Source organism: Mytilus galloprovincialis, chromosome 9 (genome assembly GCF_965363235.1).
Source record: "Mytilus galloprovincialis chromosome 9, xbMytGall1.hap1.1, whole genome shotgun sequence".
NCBI classification, from domain to species: domain Eukaryota; kingdom Metazoa; phylum Mollusca; class Bivalvia; order Mytilida; family Mytilidae; genus Mytilus; species Mytilus galloprovincialis.
Window position 1 is genome coordinate 90,615,145 of NC_134846.1, and position 19,073 is coordinate 90,634,217.

Consider the following 19,073-nt stretch of genomic DNA (forward strand, 5'->3'; position numbering starts at 1 on the left):
AGAACGTTGAAATATAACACACACAGAAACGAACTATAATATAACAACGGCCATACTCCTGACTTGGTACAGAACATTTTTTAAAGAAAAAATGGTGGGTTTAACTTGGGTTTTTTTTTTGGCATGCTAAACCCTCTGGCATGCTTAAAAATAAAAAAACAGCCAATTGGGGGGGTTACAAATGTCAAGAATAGGGTACAGCAGTCAGCATTGTGTTTGAAAATCCTAATCGCTTTAAAAACAAACAAATATGTCAACATTAAAAAAGAAATTGCATATATAGACAAAAAATGAGTATGTGAGATGTTCATAACTAAGACATCTATTTTACGCAAAATAAGAGCCAAATACATCATTGGAAAAGCGACACTGTGATATGTCAAGTTCTAAACGTTCCGAGTCTAGAAAAACCATGACAAACTTTAACAGAGATTATAAAAAGCTTGTAATCAAAATAAAAATCCCAAAACGACGAAATCATGAAATAATAGTACTTTTTTTGTAAGAAACAACATCTTATTTGATCTTCACAGTACACAAAATTTATAAACAACATGCATTATACAACATCTAGACACACATTTTGGGTCCGCTTCTCTTGCTGTGTATGTATCACCCGCCTTTCCAACCAGTAGTCAGACAAAATGTCAAAATCGGGAATAGAAGTAAATCGGTAATATTACAGATAATAATATGACTGTTAAAGTATCTTTAGATCTAAGACTGTGAAAACATGTGGGTATTCAGTTCAGGCACAGACACATCATATCACGCAATCAATTTATAATTGTAAGGATAAAATTATGAAGCGCCTATAAACAATAAACGGACCATAAATCCAGTTGATAAAAAACAATCACTTTGATTTATGAGCCTTGAACACTGAACTATATCTAAAGTTTGTACACAGATGACAATATCTTTCTTCGTTTAAAGAGAGATAATCATTTTCTTACACAAACTAATTAAAATAATTCATTTCATATTATACAAAAAACATACTGACCTCAAATAAATGTTCAACTGACAAGTTCAGTTTTTTAAGGTATTAATACAAAGTTTGAAATTCCTGTAATTAGAAAATTTGAGGAGATGACTTAAGGTTTAACTAGAACCAGGTTATGAATGCAAAAAAAGATAGTAATGCTTCAAATGCCTATATATGTAGTTTAAATTTAAATAATGGTTTTGCGGTCAAATTAAAAAATGTTCTTTCAAAAATAGGGTTCAATCATGTATGGGAAAATCAAAATACTTTCTCCAAAAAATGCCTTAATAATGCTGTAGGTAAATAATTAGCTGAAATATATACAGATTTTTGGAAAGACAGTATTTTAACGACCAAAACAACCCTTATAGAAACAAACTAAGAACATACAGAAAATTAGAAAACTAGAGGCTCTAAAGAGTCTGTGTCGCTCACCATGGTCTATGTGCATATTAAACAAAGGACACAGATGGATTCATGACAAAATTGTGTTTTGGTGTTGGTGATGAGTTTGTAGATCTTACTTTATTAAACAATCTTGCTGTTAACAATTATCTCTATCTACAATGAAATTGGCCCAGAAGTGACGATGGGAAATATTTTGTAAAAATTATTAAAAATTTAAAATATAACAATTTAAATTTTAAAATTTATGAACATTGTTAATAATTGACTATTTTTGATTTGATTTTAAACATATTTTATTCATTAAGATATTAAAAGGATTGAGCAACAGGCACAGCCTATAAAAGCTCTCTCCATATTACATGTACAAGGTATAATTCAATTACAATAGTGGAACATGCATGCTACTTGTGAGCACACACGAGCAAATATATGTTAACAGTGTTACTTACTAAATGCAAAGTATATTTAAATATATAGGCAATTAATCATCAGTTATTTAAAGTACCTTTAAACATGCAAATATCATTTATAAGTCATTAGAAAAATATTTATGGCTTGAAAGAGACACTAAGCTTGCTTAGTGGAATAAATGAAATAATGTTGGAGTGCAGAAAAAAAAGAAAAAAACTAGATGAAACAAAAATTAAAGTAAGTTTCAAACAAAACGTTGAGTATCACTGACATATTTCTGAACAGATTTAAAAATAGCAATATTTATATCATATGAAAATAATCTGTTTCCAAAAAGTAGTAATTCAATATTTATGTCAACATTATCAACAATGGATTAAATGGAATCAAGAGGACTCTGTCTTACATCATTACACTTTGGGCAAATAAAACAAATGTTGGTTATCCTCAACAGGATGGTTACAGTTTGTGCAAAAAGTGTTATGGGATAAGAACTGATTAAACAGATGAGATTTAAAGCTGCTAGCATTATTTCTGAGTTGACAATGACTTATATTAAGTTTCCTTATCCCATAGTTGAAAGGTTTAAATATATCATCAGTCCTATAAAACTTGTCCAGTCCACTTCTAAATATACCCAAACTTGGTGATTTTTGTAAACTCAAAGGAAGACTATTCCAAAGTCTTATAGTGGAAGGAATGAAACTATTAAAATAAGAGCTAGTTCTAGCAAGAGGCGGGTGAAAAGAATAATTGACTATAAAGGACAATAACTCCTTAAGTCAAGTTGACTTATTTGTAGCTGTTACTTTGCTGTACGTTATTGATATTTACAGTTTAGTTTACCTCTATCTATGATAATATTCAAGATAATAACCAAAAGCTGCAAAATTTTCTTAAAATTACCATCCCAACATTAAGTTGCCCGATTGATAAAAAATTCCAGGGCAGATAGATCCTGATCTAATGAATAATTTTATCCACAGCAGATTTTCTCTAAATGCTTTCGTTTCAGATATATTAGCCAAAAACTGCATTTTCCCTAAGTACTATTTTTAGCCATGTCGGCCATCGTGGTTTATGGGCGGGGCCATCGGACACATTTTGTTAACTAGATACCCTAGTAATGATTGTAAATAAGTTTGGTAAAGTTTGTTTAAGAAGCTTCAGAGGAGAAGATTTTTGTAAAAAGATAACAAAATTTACAAAAAATTGTTAAAAAATTACTATAAAGGGCAATACACCAATCCATTTCTTATCTATGATAAATATATCAGCCAACTTTATCAGTTACAAGATGCACGTGAATCATTATTATGATAACAACACGTGTGTCAGCCATAACCTCGGACAAGCTATAGATATAAACACTTGGTCAATTAGAAGATTTAAACTTATTTTTGAGAAAAATGGTAAAAAAAAAATGCTCATGGGAAACATGTAATTCTTAAACAAGTTATCCAGAGAGGATAATTGATGTTTCCTTCCTGCCGTTTCCTAAACCAAAGACAAATTATGATGCTTCTTTAAGATGGATTAAGGCATATGGAACAACCAAGAGACACATATGTTTGTTCAAAGGTATGTAATATTTTTGTTAATATTTGTAAACAATTATTTACATATTAATTACTATCTGTTTCAATAAAAAATAAAAATCTAATTTGATAGATGGATCTGAATGATATAGAGTGATTTAATAACTAATACAAATAAAGGAAAATTTAAGTCTCGACACAAAGTCAAACTGGCGAACAGTAACATTTTCTAAGTTCATGGCTTATTCAATACCTATTGGTATAAACTCTTTACAACATTTATACAAGTCATCTATAATATGTGTAACTTGAATGGAAATTTTTGTATTTCCACAAGCTGTGACATCTACTGATTGTGACTCTTCATAGTCCTGTAACTAAAAAAAAAGGAATTTCATGATTCAAAATTTTTCATATTTTTCTATTTTCTTTTTTCAGTTTACACAAACTTGGACTTGATCGCACAGAATTTATCAATAAAGAATTTGGAAGAAGAAAACAAATGCACTCATTAAGCAAAATGAAGACCTAAAGATGCAGTTAGCAAGTTGTGTTGAGCAGGATTTCAAACTTCAAAGCAAAAGGTCGCCAGCAAAGAAACAAGACCAAGTTGTCAACAATAAAAAGTTTTCTGCGGAAACAGTGGCAAATTCAAACATACAGAAACTTTTTGAGTATTACACTGGATAAGCATATGTAAGATTCATTTTGTTGGTAAACTTTTTATTTCCAGAAGAAGGAATTAATCCAGTAAATTACAAAGAAAAAAGAAAAGAAGTCAAAGCAATGCTCCTCACTGACCAGCTATTCTTAGTGTTGTGTCGTTTGAGAATTGGACTTCAGCATCAAACCCAAAAGTGTTAGTGTTATATTTAAGAGTGTTATCCTTTATATGTACCTTAAATTAGGATATTTGTCATACTGGCCTCACAGAGATACTATTATACAGAATATGCCACAACAATACAAACAAGAGTTTCCAACATGCCTTGCAATTATAGACTGTACAGAATTAAAAACAGAGAAATCTTCATCACTAAAGTCACAGGGTCAGTGCTATTCAGACTACAAGTCATCAATAAATCTTGAAATCTTTGGTGGTTACAGATCCGAGAGGGTCTGTAATATTTGTATCCGATTTATTTTCGGGGTCTATCTCTTGTTTCATTGAGTGTAAATTGACCAGTTTACATGCTGTGCCATACATCTTTGATATGTATCTGATCTTAAAACTTTCTGACCATTTGATCATGTGGAGTATGACAACACATGCAATCATATATATTTTAATTAATTAATTACCCTGCTACACATGTGCATTTGCTGTCTGATATAATCGTCTCATCTTACATCACTGTAATGTTTACTTTGTCTAGAGCTTTATTTTCCCTCATTGACCGGTAACATTTGGCCTTAATATCCACTTCCTTTGCATAAATTTCACACACATTTATGCTATGGATGTAACCAAGAGTAAAATAATTATAACCTTGGTCTTTTGATCTCCCTGTTAATGTCTTATCTTTAAAATAATAAAGATTAATATTGTGTAGCAACACATCTAACTTCGTAGTAACCGCCATTTTGTAGATATGCTTGTCCAAGGATGCTGGGTTGCCATATGTTGCTAATGATGGGCGGGATTATCTCAGATTAGATGATAGGTGTATTACTCCTTGATGGGTCACTTGACCATTATGGTCATGTTTGACTTATTTGTAGATCTTTACTTATTGATGTTTACAGTTTATCTCTATCTATATATAATGATATTCAAGATAATAACCAAAAACGGCAAAATTTCCTTAAAATTACAATTTAGGGGCAGCAACCCAACAACGGGTTCTTTTAGGTGTCAGACCACCAATTACTCCCTCCAATTTAGAACGTATGTAAAAGTAGTCCTACTTTGACACAAAATAGTGCTTTTGATGTCATTGTTTACTTAAATTAACCAACAAATTTGCAGAAATGAAACTTTTGGTGAAAGGGAAATATATTTAGACCATTTTGAGCCAAAATTCACTTGTCTATGAGTTTGCATTAAAAATTCAGGATTAATGCGCTACATAGTACACTAATTTAAGATTTCCAGAAAACCGGGAGTTATTTTGGTAGTACCTGTCTTTTCAAAATCAGAAATTTGTTACAAGACTTTAAACATTGGTTGAAAATTAGCATGTAGGAAGGTGATACATGTACAATTCAGGATATACCTGGTTTCCTTGAAGTTAAACTTAAGGTAAAATATTTAGAAAGCTGTGAAAATTGCAAAATTTGGTTGAACAGATAGGGATTTTTAATTGGTGGTCTGACACCTTTAAGGGAAATGCGGTGAAACCCCAAATTCAGAAAACAATTGATTTTTTTTACTTAACTGATCATATGAAGTGATAGTAGTCACATTTCAATCTTTTTGGGGGCAAAAAGTCACATATTGCAAATTTAGAGCCTTAGACCTGAATTTGTGCTATTTTTAGCTTTTCCCACCCTGACAATATGCTTTCACATAAAAAAATGTCCCAAATTCCTATAAATGCACAGCAAGTTGTTTCTGTGGTATTAACATTAAAACATGGTTATTTTACCACCAAAAAAAGTTCTTGTCATCAAGATTTAATGAAATTATTTGATTTTTATCCCTTATATCATTGCGTCATAGCATGTATTTGGCAGATAACATAGCCTGATGTAAACATTGCAAAAACTCACAAAAATCCCATTTATTATCTCAAATGAAAGTTTTATGCCTTAAGTTGTATCAACTGATAGAAAATAAAAACAGTTAAATGACCATGACTGCACTTTTGATCATTTAATAGCCCCATTACTTACACCAGGTGTAAAAAAGGGGGGTGAATATTCCTTGACTCTTCAATACCTTGAATTGTTTACTTAACCCATTGTAAAAATTGTGGAAAGTCTTTTAAGAAGTAAAACAAACAAGAAAAAAATCAACAAAACTGATCTTGATATTGAAAGTTTATGTTCCTGTAGTCCAAAATGAAATTTTCAAGTATTTTCTATCAAAGTCATACATTACAGTCAGTTTAAATTGAGCTGTGAAATTTGTAATATAAGTCACATTATGCTCAGATAGGATGTTTCTGACTTCAAATTGACTAAGGATTAAGAATAAATCAAAGCGAAGATTTCTGAGCAACTTTTTTGGCTCTTTAGGTGTCAGACCACCAATTACTCCCTCCAATTTAGAACGTATGTAAAAGTAGTCCTACTTTGACACAAAATAGTGCTTTTGATGTCATTGTTTACTTAAATTAACCAACAAATTTGCAGAAATGAAACTTTTGGTGAAAGGGAAATATATTTAGACCATTTTGAGCCAAAATTCACTTGTCTATGAGTTTGCATTAAAAATTCAGGATTAATGCGCTACATAGTACACTAATTTAAGATTTCCAGAAAACCGGGAGTTATTTTGGTAGTACCTGTCTTTTCAAAATCAGAAATTTGTTACAAGACTTTAAACATTGGTTGAAAATTAGCATGTAGGAAGGTGATACATGTACAATTCAGGATATACCTGGTTTCCTTGAAGTTAAACTTAAGGTAAAATATTTAGAAAGCTGTGAAAATTGCAAAATTTGGTTGAACAGATAGGGATTTTTAATTGGTGGTCTGACACCTTTAGGGCAGATAGATATTGACCTGATAAACAATTTTTACTTCGTGTCATATTTGCTCTAAATGCTTTGGTTTCAGAAATATAAGCCATAATCTATATTTTACACCTATGTTCTATTTTTAGCCATGGCGGCCATCTTGGTTGGACGGCCTGATCATCGGACACAGTTTTTAAACTAGATACTCCAATGATGCTTGTGGCCAAGTTTGGTTTGATTTGGCTCAGTAGTTTCAGAGGAGAAGAATTTTGTAAAAGTTAACGACGACGAACAACGTCGACGACGACGACGGTCGACGGACGACGGACGCAAAGTGATAAGAATAGCTCACTTGGCCCTTCAATCCAGGTTAGCTTAAAAGTATACAAACTAGAATTTTTTTTATTAATAGATTTAGATAAATACATGATATCAAATTTTATAAAAAAATAAGAATAAATAATAGTTATCTGAACATTGAAAAAAAACCACATTGAGCAGGGTAGACACCGTAAATTAACTTTGGAAAAAAGATTGTGTCCTCTCTATAAAAAAGAGGTACGAGATGAATCTCATTTTGCTTTAAAATGTCAATTTTTTGAAAAATGTAGGCAAAATTTGTTTCAGGAAGTAGAGAGTAAAGGTAAAGATTTCACCAAAATGTCTGATGGGGAAAATTTGCATTTATGTTTACATTTAATGAGAATGACGAAACTAAAATTATTGTAAAGGGAGTTAATGATTTATACGTTTTAAGCATGTAAGAAATAGCCTAGCTGATAAGAAAAACTAGTCGATGTAACAAAGTTATGACTATTTTATATCTTTTTTATAGTATTTGTTATGATATATTTTATAACTATTGCATTATAAATTTTTGTGATTGTACTTTGCAAAAGTATCACCTCCTCTAAAACATCTAATTATAGTTGCTTAAATTTTAATATTGTATGTTTGTAATGATTGTCATGTTTGTCGTGGTAACAATCCAATATTTGGATTTTGCATCAATAAAATGATTTGATTTGATTTGATTTGATTGTATCATGTTTTCTAAAATTAACCTCTTCTGGGAGTCAAGTTCATATCATTTTTGAACAGAATGACTGGCATATGGAATCGGTATCACTGCTTGGCTGCATTCTTACTTTCAAACAAGGTTTCTAATTACTAGCTAGTCATATCAATTCAAATCGTGCAGTACAAGGCGTCATTTCTCCTTTCACAGTAGCTGTGACAACAAGTTCCGTTCCACCAAACTGAAAATTTACATAAACATATCGTCTTTCATTTGTTGGGTTTGGTATATCTACTACAAGCTCCCCAAGTTTCTTGCAACCTTCCTCGTCAATATACTTAGTATCATCATTTTCCGACACGTAGACAGCGACCGTTACCTTAGCCTGGTTTCTCTCATACGTGTGATATTCTATTGAGTGTTTGCTTCCCACTGCACAGTGTGTATTCTTTCTCATTAAGAGATCAAATACATTTATACAACGATTCTCTCCATCGCTTTCTACTTTTCGATTGATATCATGTTCCAACTCGTTAAAGATAGGACGAATACGTCATCCATATGCAAACCTTGTTACTCTTGATGTAACAGAGTCTGGTGTGTGACCAAATAAAACAGCGCCTTTTAAAACTGCGAGGGTCGGTTAGTCGGGCGTAACTATACGTTTGTCCTTAAAAGAATCCTTTATGGCCTCTTGTATTATACTCGATTCCGCACATCCGCCAACAACATAAAACGTATCAATCGTTGACCCTTCAACACGTGTGAGTACATTTTCAATTTCTTTCACTATTTTGTCAGTTACGCTTTTATATTTCTCTTTTGCAAGTGTCATGTGGACCTGTAATATATTTCTTTTAACTTCCAAATAGTTTTTATAATCTGATTGACTAACAGCTGCAGAAAATGATCCTTTGCCAAACTTTTTACAGAGATCATTTAATGCCGTTATGGGTATAGACATATTAATTGTTGGCTTTTCCCTCTTACCAACACCCCTTTTCAATATTTCAAGCTTCCGTATGAATTCTAAATGATCCAATGCATATTCCTTTTTAAGTCCCTTCATCACATTTTCTCCAACGATAGTTTCTATCATTTGCATAAATTCTCGATCAATAAATAGTTTGCTCCTTGTCCAATCCTTGCAATGTTTTTTTCTGCATACTCGTCAATCATGCGTTGTTTATGCTGACAATATAGCGCTGCTGCTTCAGGTTCTAAGGCTATACATAGCCTTTTACTCTGTATACCAGCCTAAAAAACGACTAAGTGTTCATATCACGTAACTCAATTACATAGCTCTCTAAGTTGCATCTTCGATTGATTCAACAAACAAATATGTCATAGGAAAATAGTTATTTTTCCAAAAATAGGCTCTTTTATACAAAGTTCAGCCGAGTGGTTAACTTTTACGTTTTTGGTGAAGCTTCCTCGATACATGGAACGAATCTATACCGACGCATTGAGGTTCATTGATTGTTTTTGCTGGGTCTCGTAGAATTTTCAACCCGATATATGAATTCTAGAAACGATCGAGTGTCATACAATATTTATCCACTCGAGACATTTAAATTTTTTAAATGTAATGCCTTGAGGCTTGCCGAGCGTTTTAAATATTTGAAGTTTTACTCCGATAGTGGGAAAATATTGTGGTGCACGATATTTGGTGGTAGAATCTGTTTTTCACATTATTTGTAGACTATATGCAGACAAAGTTAATCCTTTTTACAAATACTCTACAAAAAGATGTGTTCGTTCTGTGTAATGTCATCAGGTATTGTTATCTTTGTTCGTGACGTCACGATAGGGGTATCAGAGGAAAGCAAGACTATTTGACGTTATAATTGAAATTTGACCAACGAAGAACTCAGTTCAGTTGTTTAAAAGTGTTGTTTGGTAAATGACGAATTAAGCACAACATATCGTTAAGTTTAAAATTGATGTTAGATAAATACTGAAATCAAACGAAACACAAGTTAATAAAATAAAAAAACAACAGTATTGGAAAAGAATTAATCGGCTGAATTTCTTAATTTTGTTTAAAACTGTTCACAACATCCAGGTTTTAAATTTATATGTTAAGATATAAAAAGAAATAATATTTTTTTTTTGAAAGATTGGAGTTGGTCCTAAACTGTTATAATGTGATAAATCCAGTTAACTCATTTTTGTTTATAAACTATCAAACGTAATTTTTTTTTATCATGTTGATGATATCTCGATAATATCTAGTATAATGAAACAGTTTACATCCCATTTAGTATGATAAGTAAACTGGTGCGTTGCCAAATATGTTATTGATAATAATTATCAAGTATACCCTATACAGTTTACAGTTTACATGGACGTTCATGCGTTAATAACCCTTGAATGTTATTATGTTTTTTTTTTTCGTTTTCTTACCATCTCTGCGCATCGTCTCATAAAGAGCTTTGATTTTGCATTCCAGATTGCTGGAATAGTTAATACCCATTTTATATCTTGCATTTTGATGTCCCTCATATTCCTCTCCATATTATCAGTCCACAGATGTTCTATAAGTGCCTTTATGGCTGTCGAAAACACTTCTACCGCTGGTTGCGATTGACCTTTAACATCGTATAACAGCATTTGCTCTGAAACCTCCTATAAAAACAAGTTAAATATATGTTGCATAAATAATGCTTCGGGCGAAGAATACTGGCAATCTATCAAGTAGTTACGACTTTGTTGTTGGCATGATATAGTTGATACATTGTGTCTGCATATATTCTATGTTAATAAAATCATAAAACACCTAATGTTCGATTTCCCTCGTTATTGTGTCAGGTTACGATTTTAAAAGTGGATGAAATCACATTTTTTTGTAATATAACTGTGGATGCAACCCCTTGACACGAATAGATAGTTATAACTGGGCACCCCTACTACAAATTATTGTTCATAACACTTTTCATTACCATTGCTGAGTAAATGGGGTTGGTTCCTTCGATCATGGAAACTAATAAAAACTATAATTCACATACAGAAAATAATGAGTGAACAGATATCAGCTTATTAGATAAAAAGATTTGATACGATATTCCCGGGCTTGTATTTCCTATCATAATTTCTTTGAAAAAGGTTTACTGCTCACAAAGAAGATATTAAACCAAGAGTTCCACATGGTGAAGTTGAAATCATCCCTTCGTAAATTTTACGGACGCCATCGCGAGTTGGTTACCGTTATGGAATAGAGTTCCACAGCTAATACTGGATATGTTCCTTATGCGTAACCACAACCCCCTTCCTTTTTTATGAATTCGACGAACCGAATCAGACTACTTACCGGGTTTGTAATAACATGATAAAGACGACGGGTACCACATTTGGAGCAGGATCTGTATACCCTTTCGGAGCACCTTATATCAACCCAAGTTTTTGGTAGGTTCGTGTTGCTTAGTCCTTAGTTTCCTAAGCTGCGTCATGCGTACTACTATTTGTTTGTCTTTTTCATTTTTAGCCATGGCGTTTCCAGTTTATTTTCGATCTATGAGTGTGACTGTCCCTCTTTTAAACAAGTACCTTTTGTACATGAAGTTCCATTTTAAATTTGTCAAAGAAGTGATAATTGTCAGCTTCCCCTGTATCCTCTGTTAACATATCTGCGTAATCATCTTCAGCTTCGTAACCAAACCTGTAATCGTCTTTTTGTGTCTTATTTATCAGCAAACATGTTGGTGTTTTTACGGATACCAGGTTGTTTTTATGACTATTCCATAGTTTTGCTAGTATTTCATTCGGTCTATCAATAAAAGAAAACGCAATCCCGGAATACGTCGTTCCAAAATCTAATGCAACTACAACAAGTGGTCTCGAAATAGCATCCGATGCAGTATTGTCTGAGGATGTCGCCATTATTTCAATACCTTTGAAATTAAACAAACACAAACTGTTCATTTGATGAATTAACACTTCCTTACTAACCACTCGATACAGTTTTACCTACCTGCAAGTTTGCATGAATATTCTTAACAATCGATTTTTGTTTTAGAAAATTTACAATTTATTATTACTGTGTAGTTCATGTGCACTTTTTTAACACAAATAAAATTGAGAATGGAAATGGGGAATGTGTCAAAGAGACAACAACCCGACCAAATAAAAAACAACAGCAGAGGGTCACCAACAGGTCTTCAATGTAGCGAGAAATTCCCGCACCCGGAGGCGTCCTTCAGCTGGCCCCTAAACAAATATATACTAGTCCAGTGATAATGAATGCCATACTAATTTCCAAATTGTACACAAGAAACTAAAATTAAAATAATACAAGACTAACAAAGGCCAGAGGCTCCTGACTTGGGACAGGCGCAAAAATGCGGCGGGGTTAAACATGTTTGTGAGATTTCAACCCTCCCCCTATACCTCTAACCAATGTAGAAAAGTAAACGCATAACAATACGCACATTAAAATGCAGTTCAAGAGAAGTCCGAGTCTGATGTCAGAAGATGTAACCAAAGAAAATAAACAAAATGACAATAATACATAAATAACAACAGACTACTAGCAGTTAACTGACATGCCAGCTCCAGACTTCAATTAAACTGACTGAAAGATTATGATTTCATCATATGAACATCAGGCACAATCCTTCCCGTTAGGGGTTTAGTATCATACCATCATAACATATATGAGAAGAACATAACCCGTGTCATGTCAACAACTGTTTTTAGAATACATGTGTTTAGTTCCGATGCAAAGACCTTATCAGTGACTCAATATTAACGCCAAAATATGCAATTTTTAATGACTTGACAACAGTATCGTAATTATATCCCTTCTTAATAAGTCTATTCAAAGGTTTTGTAAGTTTCTTAGGTGAATACTGACACCTTTGTGCTTTATAAAGAATATTTCCATAAAAAATTGGATGTGAAATACCTGAACGTATTAGAAGTCTGCATGTTATTTCTACGAATGATGTCTTTATACCGATGATAAAATTTAGTAAATGTTTTGACTAGTTTGTGATATCGAAAACCCTGGTGTAATAATTTTTCAGTATTACATAAATTTCTCTCGTTAAAATCTAAAACATTTTAACATACACTAGCGAATCGTACAAGTTGAGATATATTAACACCGTAAGATGGTGACAAGGGAACGTCACCATCTAAAAACGGATAATTAACGATAGGAAATGAAAAATCATCCCTTTTACTAGTATCATAAATTTTAGTATTCAGCTTTCCATTAGTGATATAGATATCAAGATCGAGAAAAGGGCAGTGGTCATTGTTAGTATTAGCTTTATCTAAAGTAAGTTCAACAGGATAAATTTCATTAATATACATACTGAAGTCGTCATTATTGAGAGCCAAAATATCATCCAAATATCTAAAAGTATTATTAAATTTGTTTATCAGATGTTGTTTCGATGGGTCTTTGCTTATTTTTGTCATAAATTGTAACTCATAACAATACAAAAACAGGTCCGCAATAAATGGTGCACAGTTTACGGAATCTCCAAAGCGAACAAAAATGTTATCTAGTAAAAATTCAAGGGCATATATAGTATCAAAGCATGTCCAATTAACATAGTTTTTTTGTTCATTGCTACTAAAAAATGACCTAAAAGAGTTTGAACATATATATTCACATTCTGATTTTTTGAATGCCCATTTAATTAGGTGTGTGAATTTTTTCTTAATGAGAATGTGAGGCAATGTGGTATACAGGGTAGAAAAATCAAAACTTTGAACAGATTCAAAATCACCAATATATGCATGCAATTTATCAAGTACTTCCAACGAGTTCTTGACACTCCAAAAGTAATTTATTCCACTATTTTCGAAGGCCTTATTTGAACAATTTATTATCAGGTTTTTAATTGTACCAAGTGTGCTGGTAAGAAGAATAGACAATTTAGTAGTTGAAAAATGGCTTGAAGACAAAATAAATCTATATTTGTAAGGGGTTTTGTGTAGCTTCGGAAGCCAATACATAGTTTGGACTTTCATTGTATTTGGCTCTGCTTGTAAAGCGTTGGCTAAAAGTTTGTTTGTTACAGATTTCGTTTTCTGAAAATGGAGTCAGTTGGAATGTTGGTGAATTGGTGATTTCCTTTTTCAGAACCTCAATGTAAAATTTACGTCAAACAATAATAATATTATTAGCAGCTTTATCGGCCGGGACAAAAACAAATATCTTGGCTAGTTCTTTTAGTTTATGTTTGATACGAGAAATAGGTTTATTGTGGTTATTGTTAATAGTAAAATGTTCTTTAAAATGTTGAATACGTATATCAACTATCTTCATTACTGAATTAAAAAAAGAGTCCAAAGATTTTTTGTCAGCTTTTTCCCGTTTTGTCCATTTCATACAGTAAGTATGGAGTGAGTCGTGGATGATATTACGACACTCACTCCAATTGATAATTGACGGGGGACGATATTTAGGTCCTTTACTGAGGAATGATTTTAACTCTCGGTCTTGAACGATGTTAAGATCTCCTGTTATAACATGGGAAATGGGTCCATAAATATATTCGGAATTACTGCAATTACATGAAGTAGGTGTATTTTCACTGATATTAACATCTTTACATAATTGACTATAATTAAACACAAATTTCCGGGTAGATTACTAGTAGCCTTTATTGACATACTTAATTTTAATAAAATGTTTTTTATGATCTTCAGGGCGATCAATTTTGGGAAATAATTTAGAATAACAATATGCCATAATAATTTGAACAATTTCATACTTAGGACTGCTATATGAAATTGTGTTGCAATCCTCCAAAATTTTATTTAACTTATTAACCGGTACAAGCAAACACATAACTTCATTGCCTTACTAGTTATGCGGAAAAGAAAGAGAGAAAAAAAAAACACCCAGAAAATTTTTAATTTTTTTTAATATTGCCAGAGATTTATATCGATTAAAAGATAAACAATCAATATTTGAACTTTTTTACCAACTCAATTTTGCCCTCCCCCTTTTTAAAGGTTTGGGAGAACTCATCAAATATATCAGGTTTATAATTTTGTACGCCAGACGCTCGTTTATGTACATCAGACGGGCATCTCCTTTACAAAAGATTCATTAGTTACGCTAAAAAAAAAACAGATTAAAAGGCCAATTAAATTACGAAGTTGAAGAGTATTGACGACCCAAAATTCCGAAAAGTTTTACCTTATAAGGTAAGGTAATACCTGAGGTAGTCTCTCTTTAGTAATTCGAAAATTCATAGTTTTGTTATCAGTTGATTTCAATTTATGATCATATAAATAATATTTCAAGTCAACACAGTCCTGCTGACTACTGAGTTGGTGATACCCTCGGGGATGAAACCTCCACTAGCAGTGGCATCGATTATAAGATTGAAAATAAACTGATCATAGACTCAAGCTTAGATTTGTGTACGCAAAAAAACGAAACTACAACATATTTTATATTCCATGTTCTTGTTGGTTGAAAGATTTTGTGTTTGCGCAAAATCTTTGATATTCTGTTAAATTCGATGTCATTCTAATTTTTTTAAATCGGTTATGTAATTTGGTAGACACCTGTTGTTTAATCTGTTAAACAAACTTGATGTTGACCTTTTATTCTTTTGTGTTGCTGTTTTATTGACATACTCCCGACCTTTCCTAAAATCAATATATGACATGCACTTTGTTTATTTACATGTATCACATTGGAATCATATGTAAACAGTTATCTTATCTGGCTACAGTTAAAAACAAAATGCATATTACTTAAATTATATACTAAATAATTATATCACCTTGTTTACCAATTTGTATTTGTAAGAAATTGTCTAAATAAGTGGACGAGTTCACGTAAGAAAAGCCATCCACATATATTATCTCCTTCAAAATATCTTAATATATGAAATACTTATATAATATAAATGTATTTTTTGTAAACATTGTCATACCATGGTGTTAATCCTATCTTAGGTAGTCATACCCAAAAAAAGTTGAATTTGAATTTCGTATGTATTGGTAAACCATTTTTTTTTATTTTGTTCGTTAATACTTATTCGAATGTATATAAATTACATAAGTGTACTATTGCTGGACATATCATGAAGAAAATATCTGAGAAAATATCAGTTTTAACCGACAATGTATACAATGTTAGATTGACTTTCATTAATCGGTTTGTTTCATAGGAATATTCGACATAAGTGTATGTTTGGTCCTTTACGAGAAATGAGATAGAATCGTAACTCAATCTGTTGGGAGTGTAGTTGAAAAAAAGTGAGAAAAAAAAAATATCACACACCATGGAAAATTCAAAACAGAAAGTACCTTATAAAATTACAAAATCAAAAGCTGGAAATGCAACAGACTTGCAATAATAGATCAAACGCATACCCTGGTAAAACATTTTAACCATTGTAACTCTCCCTTTCTAATAGTTGAGAAATTTCTTTTTTTTTTTTATGTGAAAATGCATATATTTACTGACAATATTTAGTTTAATTTAGTTTAGTTTAAACATATTTATTTATAGTGGATTGGGAAACAAGTTTTGCAACTTATATTAATCCCTTTCCACTTTGCGGGTGCGAGTGCTGCCTTGTAGCGGCATTAGCCTGCTCTTTTTCGAAATCTACAAGGGTGTCTTTAACGTGCAAGAGATATGGCTCTCTCTTGACACGGGTCAGCCATTTATCGTCCCCTTCCGACGGACTATCATCGTTTCCTCGAGACCATACTCGCAAATGGTGTCAAGGGAGAGCCGAAAATTCAGTTCCTGAAATTTTCATCCCAATTGGGAATCGAACCAGGAACCTTTGTGTTAGTAGTCCGATGCACTAACCACTACACCACGGCTCTCTCTAAGAAACTGACAATATCTTAACTTACCTACAGTATACCGACGTGCGTAGTACCCTTCTTGAAATTACACTTTTCCTTGTTGTGTATAACTATATATAGACTGGTGATTCCCAATGCTTATAAATATATGTTTATTTTGAGATAGGCGATTTTGTTAAAAAGTACTTTCCATTAGATACATATATAATCTTAGTTGGTTTTTCCATCATATATTCTCGGGCAATGAGTCTGTTTTAAGTGGTTGTAAATTAATTAAAATCTATTGAAATGACTTCATTCAATATAATAGATGAACATTTGTAGTATTTTAAGCAGGGGCATACACATATAACAAATATAATCTTTACAACATATAGTATTTCACATGACATTCAAATACAACACTTGTCCGAGGTTGTGCTGCCGTCCAACGGCCGTTTTGCCGCACACATGTTTGTTAATGTGCTTTGTTTAAATGCCGTTTTGGGTTTCTCTGTTACATATATATGTCGTGGCTCTGTACATATCGGCATTATGTTATGGTACATTTTTGTATTCCTGTCTTACAAATTTGCTATTGTGCTAGGTCTATTTGCATTTCTGTGTTTCTTTGTTACATATTTTATGTTTTTATTTTGATTTAGACTTTAACACAATGTTGACTGCTGTACCCCTATTTCGACATTTTTAACCTATTATGTCTGTTTGTTTTGTTTAACACATCGGAATTTAATGCGACTGTCATACAAGTGAAAGGTTTAGCTTGCTATGCAACCAGGTTGAATCCACCATTTTCTACATAAGAAAATGTCTGTACCAAGTCAGGAATATGGCAGCTGCTATCAATTTGTTTGATGTGTTTGAGCTTTTGATTTTGCCATTTGATTACAGATTTTTGAATTTTGCTAGGAGTTCGGTATTTTTGTTACTTTACTTTTAAATATTAAAAGGTGTCTGATGTCACACGACCTCAGCTTGTCTAACAAAACAACCATTGCGCGTTAGAGCAATCTCGGACTAATATAACACCTACGTACAATATTGATATAAGCATGATAGAGTGATATCAGCTATTATAAGTTTAACTTCAGAGATATGGATTAATCACAATGATTTTAGTGGCCAACTGATTTTCAGACAAAACATTGGCAACTTAAATTCAAAGGATTTATGGGATGAATGTTCTTGCGTGTGTTTGTGATGTTATTCTGTCACGTAGTGTTGTTGTTTCAGCGATAACTGTTATAGTAAATTGTCATAAAGCGGGAAGTTTGGCTAGCTATTAAACAATGTCCAATCCACACTTTTTCTTTAAATTTCTTGTACCAAGTCAGGAATATGACAATTCGTTTTTTTTGTATGTTAACAGTAGTTCTTGTTTTATTCCCTTCAGTGTTCCTGTTGTTCGTTTGATTTTCTCTTATAGTTCGTGTGTTTTCCTCGGTTTTAGTTTGCAACATAGATTTGTTTTCTCTGAATCGATTTATGACCTTTAAACACTGGTATATTTCTGATGCCTGTATTTAAGCCTTTCATATATTTTTATCCCGTTTAATTTTTTACTTCCGCTGTACAAAAATGTTGCCAGTATGACAGGCGCGGTAGATAAGAGACTTACATAAGGAATATATGTATGACAATGGATCAGTTATGATTTCGGGCTTGAAACTTGGCCCCCGAAATCTGGGTCGACTATTTCCTTGTTTTCCATATGAACTATGATCAGTCGTCTGATGGCTTCAATCATATTCCAGAGGCTACCAATCGAACATCCGGGTAACGACTCGCTAGATTTCATCAACATTAATGAAATAAAGGAACTATCTATAAAAGGTGTAACGATATAATTAACAACATGTAGATGATTTTTGCAATTTACCCTTTTAGCTTTGCTCCTATGGTTTTTGAGAAAAAGGCAAGAAAATTAACAAAAAAAAAATCAGCTTTTAAGCGGAAATAATTCCAAAGATTACAGATTTTTTTCTAAAATTATCGTACTATAAAGACTCTTTTTATCATGTCAGGTTCTCTTCGGGGCATAAACCAATGTTTCATTTGAATCCTTTCCTGGTTTTCCTTGTTATGCTCTGTTGGGGTCAGACGGGCTAAAAATAAAGACCTTATAAACCCACTAAGACAAAAAGCGCTAGCCATGACAGTACAAGGAATCAGAGCTTTGCATGACATTCATCATAATTCTTATAAATGGTAAAACACTCAATTCTTTATTGTATGTTTTTTATTCTTTAAGGGTAATATTAAAAAATAACTAATTGAATAAGGTTTTTGTT

At 32.3% G+C, this 19,073-nt stretch overlaps 1 long non-coding RNA gene across 1 annotated transcript; it reads right to left on the minus strand.

Annotated features, from left to right (window-relative positions):
• Positions 1 to 9,103: 9,103 nt before the first annotated feature.
• LOC143046328 (uncharacterized) lies at positions 9,104 to 16,901 on the minus strand. Its single transcript, XR_012969128.1, has 4 exons — positions 16,831 to 16,901; positions 11,533 to 11,876; positions 10,393 to 10,614; positions 9,104 to 9,243 (listed from the first exon to the last, which is right to left on the minus strand). It is a non-coding gene; the product is annotated as an uncharacterized LOC143046328 (long non-coding RNA).
• Between the last annotated feature and the right edge of the window lie 2,172 nt (positions 16,902 to 19,073).